Consider the following 6,769-nt stretch of genomic DNA (forward strand, 5'->3'; position numbering starts at 1 on the left):
ATCAGTGTCCAATTGTAATTTGGCACATTGTGTAACTATGCAGTACACATATTCATATTTAAGGTTACTGGTTTCAACAGCACTGTTATTAGGATGTTACATTAATTTGAGTACACTCATACTGTACATTTGTCCAAAGGAGTGTCATTGTTTCTTTCAAACTTACTGAGACCTAATTTCATTTCTGTTTCAGTCTCAGCTGCTTTTCCGCAGTATTTTCCCTGGACTAACATGACACATCCAGGCTTTGGACAGCACCAGGCCCCAGTGCTCCTTGGTTTGGTTCATTGAATTTGATAGTTTCATTGATGATGAAAGATAGCACCACTTTCTTGTGTAAGTACAGTCCTTAAGTAATTGTGGACCTTATTGCTGCAACAAAGCATCTGTTTTAATTGTGGCAACAATTGCTGTACCAATTAATGGAGCCAGTTGAATGATATTTTTCCCAGGAACTGCTACATTGTATGTTAGGCAGAATTTGCTTTCTTTATGTACTGGAAGACTTTCAAGATGGAGCTGTATTGAGTGCTGTTGTCTTTTGAAGCATAGAATGTAGGCTTAAACAGTAAAATGAGCTCTACTGGTGCTTTCTTTTACTCGGCATCCATTCATCCCGACAATGAGCAAGTGCACTGAAGTGATTTAAAGAGGCCTGATTTTTCTAAGTTGCTGCACACCAATTAACTGTAACGTACATTCAGAATATAGCAGGTGTACGCATTCGGTCTGTATGGAGTAGCTTGCTGACACCAAAATTCAGTTACAAAATGAAAATGGACACAGCATGTCACTATGACTGTAATTGACCTGCTTGCTTGTGTTTTATCTACAGATTTGAGGTGTATGAGCTGGATCATTGCTCTTTGCAATTGTTGGGCTACATAACTGTGTATAATTATCATGTATCCCCAGACAAGGCCACGTGGAAGGCAATGGGTAGTACAAGCATGTATATCGTTTGCTAAAAGTGGAAAGTAGATGATAAAATAGTAAGTCCCCTGGGCCATATTGTATTTATTGCAGAAATAAGTATGGAATATTTGACTGCTTCTTTGACAGATTGCTGACAAGTAACTAACCATATAAGCAAGATTAAGAGTAGACTATTAACTTATTAATGTAACATTCTGTACAGTTTCAGAATACAACACATTTTAAGGATTGAAACTTCAGAGTTATATAGTTTCCAGCTTCTCCCTAAAAATGTTTTAGCTTTGAAAAAACACACAAAAGTATCAAACAGATCCCAAAATGTGTTATTAAATAGGTCAACTTCAGAACCAGATATTGGCCCTGGAATTTCCTGTCTACATTTTAGTCTTGACCACATTCAGGGTAAGAGGTGAAAAAGTTAGACAACCACCCACGACCGTGGCAAGAAATGATTTTGTAAGTGTAAAAGCTCAGGAGGTCTGAGAAAGTGATTCACATGAAGGTTTATTTATAACCAAAAGAAAAGGCCGCAACACTGTGTACAGCACATAGGTCCCAACCAGGACTACCGATCATGCCAGTCCCAATCCCCGCTGGCTTTTACGGGTTAATTCTGTTAACCTTTCTGCCCATCAGCTCGGGAGCTTGTATTCCACAGCCCCACGAGGAGATCAATTGGGTCATCACCATGGGCCTCGTGAGGGTTATTACAATAAGTTATCCTGGGCATGCTCTTATGCAAATTAGCAGTTCCATATCTTTCCGTTGGGAAGGGGCATAGGACAGGCCACTTTGGGCACAATGGCATAATGCATTCAGAACACCCAGTAAATAAATTGGGGTTAAGGAAATATATGCTATGTGGTACTTTTAGATAATTTTCCAGTTGTCTCTGTTTATCTCTCCTCTTCCCTCATCCTCCATTTTTCTGTACTTGCTCCTCCACTCTTCCACTCTCTTTCCCTTGCCACCGCTCCCCTTTTCTCTTTCCTCCTCGTCTCTTTCTCCCACTCCTCCCCTTCTTAACCCCTCTCCAAATTCCAATCTCACTTTTTTCTCCTGTCCCCCTTCCCCGTCCCTTCCTGCTACCCTCCCCCATGTCCCTTTTTTTTCTCCTTCTTACCCTCATGTTCTGCTTTGCCCTTTTTCCTCTCCATGCTAGAACAAAGAACAAAGAACAAAGAAATGTACAGCACAGGAACAGGCCCTTCGGCCCTCCAAGCCCGCGCCGACCATACTGCCCGACTAAACTACAATCTTCTACACTTCCTGGGTCCGTATCCTTCTATTCCCATCCTATTCATATATTTGTCAAGATGCCCCTTAAATGTCCCTATCGTCCCTGCTTCCACTACCTCCTCCGGTAGCGAGTTCCAGGCACCCACTACCCTCTGCGTAAAAAACTTGCCTCGTACATCTACTCTAAACCTTGCCCCTCTCACCTTAAACCTATGCCCCCTAGTAATTGATACTTATTTCCTCTTACCAATCCTTCCACTCTTTCTTCCTCTCCTTCTCTCCTCTCTCCCCATTGGCACTATTTCCCTCTCTCTATCTAAGTCCTCCCTTTTACCCTTTCTTATGGGGATAGGGTGGGGGAGTGGGCCTTGGGCCTCAGAAGGGTGCACTTTCAGAGGGTCAGTGCAGACTCGATGGGCCAAAAGGCCTCCTTCCGCATTGTAGGGATTCTATTAGTCTATGATTCACCCTTTCTTCCCCTAATTGTTCCTGACTGCTTCCTCCTTTTCCCACTCTTCCTCTTCACATCGCTCTCTGTTCCTATCCTCAACTCTTCCTGCCACCCACTTCTTACTCTCTGTTACCCCTTCTGCACTTCCTTTATCACATTCTCCCACAACCACTCTCTCTTTCCCTTTGTCCTTCTTTGTTGCCTCTTCCTCATTCTTCCTGTCAACCCCTCTTCTCTCTTCTTTTCGACTCTCCTTTTCTCTATTCCATCCCACAATTGTTTCTAGTCTCCAGTCATTGAAATCATCCAAAACACATAAGCAACCTGGGTCAAGTTTCAATTATTTCCTTCTGGTAGGAAAGGCTCCCCCCTCAAGTGTTTTCTCCTTTTAATTGTTCAGTGCACCAGCTGCTAGTCTACCAAGCCTGTGTCCACAGTGCTCTCCTCTACAGTGACAACATATGTTAAGCAGGCTGAACAGCCTCCACCTTGGCTGTCTCAGGCGTAGCCTCAGCATTGCTTACCAGAACAAGGTCAGCAACTCAGAGGTCCTGGAACATGCCATTCCCATTAGCATACAGTCATTGCTAAGCCAATGACGTTAGTGCTGCCTCGGCCATGATCACCAGATAGATGACAGCCATATATCTAAATATGTTCTGTTCGGTGGACTAGCCACTGAGTCACAACCTGCTGCATGTCCATTTCTCTGCTAAAAGGACACCTGCAAGTGAGATATGAGGATGACAAACATTGTTACTGATGTCTGGGAGGCATTTGCCAATGGCCGTAATCTCTGGTGGCTGTCTGTTTGCAGGAACATTGGAAGAGACAAACTGAAATGGAAATTTCAGCTGGCCGAGATGGGGGCCCAGAGAAATGAGAAGCCAGCAAATCCTGCACCTTCACAGCCAACTGTCTTCCTCTGTAGCAAATGCAGCAGAGATTGCCATGCCGGAATGGGCTCCTAAGCCACGCCAGGCGATTGTTTAACACAAAGTTGACCACCACAGCTCAAACCATCATCTCACAAGGTAGAAAAATGCAAAGTAAGGGTGTTTTGTTCCAGGAACTACATTTATTTTCTCTATCTTCCCTATCCACAGGATGCTGAATGTACCCCAGGTTGAAGTGACTAAATGAGCACAGAGCATGGAATCCAATCTTCATTGCTCAGCACTATCACCGTGTGGGACGTTTATCTGCTGAGGCAATAGAGAACATTTGTGATATGCTGTTAAAGGAACTATTTTTACTTCTTTCAGCTTCCTCCTAGTGCAAAAATATTTAGTATCGCAGCTGGAAACAGAGAATTATACCTGCACCCTACATCTTGATGAAGTAGATTAGAGTCTTCTGTGCTATAAGAGAACATTTTTTCTACTTGAAACATATTCTGTACATACAGTTGAAAGGGAGAGCTTTAAAAAAGTGTGGAAGATTAATGCGAAGGCAAGATTAATTATTTTTGCAATGTACTTTTCATCAATTCAGTGATAATCACCTATTACATCAATACAAATATTTACATCTGTTTTTGACAGTTCAAATGTTTATGTTGTGTAGCATCTGGGATGGCCACTTACAAAGGGAAACATGGCCACTTACAAAGGGAAACATGGCCACTTACAAAGGGAAACATGGCCACTTGCAAAGGGAAACATGGCCACTTGCAAAGGGAAACATGGCCACTTACAAAGGGAAACATGGCCACTTACAAAGGGAAACATGGCCACTTACAAAGGGAAACATGGCCACTTACAAAGGGAAACATGGCCACTTACAAAGGGAAGTATGGCCACTTGCAAAAAATCATGGGAATTATGGCCAATGCAGGATCCAGATGAACTCAGAGCTTAAGTGTATATTGGCCATTAGATAACCAGACACTATCGAAGCCCCCAGCCAATTTGCATTCTAATGGCCCATTTCCCCAGAACAAAAGACTTGTACTCAGGTATCAGATACAGATATAGACTCATCGGCGCTACTCCCTTCACCCAGGAAGCCCAACAGCCAAGGTCAATGACCGCTCAGGACACGCCATCAAGCCATCAAGGCACCCGCCCCTTTTATTGGCTAAAATCGAAGGCAGTAATCGAAGCCTGCCGAATTATTGGGTCCAAAGCTAAGGACCGCCCAAAATAGCGCGAAACCCCCGAAGGATAAAAAGAGACACTGCCATGTGTTCAGTCTCTTTTGGCCCCGCCGCACCGGCACTCTCTTGGCCCGGCCTAAGCCTGATACCAATTGCAGCACCACGATCAGAAGCAAGTTCAAGATCAACGACCACTACCAGACAGATGAGCCCAGCAGAAACAAAGTCACTTCTCCACTCCCAGCCACTCAATATCTGAACAAAGGCCTTGTTCCTCTGCATAAAGCCGGGTGCCTGAAGTTAAGTACAGGTTGTTGTAGTGTTAGGTGTAATTTAGCTTGGAGTGTTTTATGTTGCATGTCGAAGTAATTCTTGTCTGTAAATAAACTATCATTGAACTTGAACTAACTAACTGGTTGTTTGGTTTTTGATCGATATCTGGTAAAACTTTGTGGTGGTATCATTTGATACCTGGCGACTCTGAAAAGCAATATTATCATTAATAACTGCCATATCTAGTTAATTTGGCAACATTATTGGTGCCGATTGGCAACATTATTGGTGACGCTGGTGGGATAGTATTCCACTCATTAAAAAGAGCAACAGTTGGACATGGATTTGAAATTGTAGATAAGATTGTTTACCTTTTGGCGCCCCGGTGGCACAGTGGTTAGCACTGCAGCCTCATGGTGCCGAGGACCCAGGTTCGATTGCGGCCCTGGGTCACTGTCCGTGTGGAGTTTGCACATTCTCCCCATGTCTGCATGGGTCTTACCCCCACACCCCAAAAAGATGTGCAGGGTAGGTGAATTGGCCACGTTAAATTGCCCCTTAATTGGAAAAAAAGAATTGGATACTCTAAATTACCTTTTTTAAATGTAAAAAAAAGTGTTTTCCTTTTAAAAATGACATACGAGTTGATATTCTGTGTGCTGGGGTGTATGTGTGAGGAGTGAGTGAACAAGATCACAAAATCACAGAATTTGTTACAGTGCAGAAGGAAGCCATTCGGCCCATCATGTCTACACTGACTCTGTGCAATTCACCTTGTGCCGTTCCCCTTCTGCCTATTGCCTGGTATATTCTTCTCTTCACATAACAATCTAGTTCCCTATTAAATGCCTCAATTAAACCTGCCTCCACTACTTTGGTAAAAGAAGTACAGTGAGTGGTTAGAGTCTGGAATGCACTGTCTGAGAGTGTGATGGAGGTTCAACTGAGACAATCGAGAGGGTATTGGATTATTATCTGAAAAGGAAAAATATGCAGGGCTGGGGGAGAAGGCAAAGGAATGGCAATTGGTGAATTGCTCGTGCAGAGTGCTTGCACAGACAAGATGGGCTGAATGGACTCCTTCTCTGCTGTAACCATGATTCTATGTAATTCAGATTTTTCTCTGCATTCATTTAATAAAAACTTAAAATAATTTTTATTGCAATTTTTTGGGCTGAAAAAATACGTTTGCATCATTGTATTTACACTACTCTGATGTCTTCTTCATTCTTGTTAAAACCTGTTTGCCACATGCTGAAGAATCAGCCTGCAGCACAATCAATCACTCACGAGACGAGATGAGAAGGAGTCGACCGATGGCTTTATTACGCAGACTTGTTCCCCAGCAGCACAATTACAGAATGCGGCTGCTGGGAGAAACCGGGCTCTTATACTCCGCCTTACTGGGTGGAGCCAGCAGGCGGCTGATCCAATCGGGACCCAATGTCTATCCACCAATAGCCTCTCGGCATCACAGGGTACCTTAATACCCCTAATACATACCACCACATTCACTCCTTGTTAAAAAAGAACCCGGCGGGGTAGTGGGCCATATGGTGGTAGGGGTTTACAGAGTCGGTACCTAGGATGCCGCTAACATGGCGGCTATGCTCCGATATCAACTACTAGCACTACTTACAATGCCGCTTTTACTGGGCAACCAAAAAAATTATTTACAGAGGCATTTCTTGCTTTACTATTCTGATTTGATGAGTCGAATGGGTGCCCTGGTCGTCCTCGCCGATCGTCTTAGCCCCGGTGGTGATGCAGCC

At 43.7% G+C, this 6,769-nt stretch overlaps 1 long non-coding RNA gene across 1 annotated transcript; it reads left to right on the top strand.

Annotated features, from left to right (window-relative positions):
• Nucleotides 1-857: 857 nt before the first annotated feature.
• LOC140407788 (uncharacterized) lies at nt 858-5,056 on the top strand. Its single transcript, XR_011939801.1, has 3 exons — nt 858-992; nt 3,444-3,660; nt 3,733-5,056. It is a non-coding gene; the product is annotated as an uncharacterized lncRNA (long non-coding RNA).
• The last annotated feature ends 1,713 nt before the right edge of the window (nt 5,057-6,769 follow it).

This window comes from Scyliorhinus torazame, chromosome 2, assembly GCF_047496885.1.
Source record: "Scyliorhinus torazame isolate Kashiwa2021f chromosome 2, sScyTor2.1, whole genome shotgun sequence".
Classification (NCBI taxonomy): Eukaryota; Metazoa; Chordata; class Chondrichthyes; order Carcharhiniformes; family Scyliorhinidae; genus Scyliorhinus; species Scyliorhinus torazame.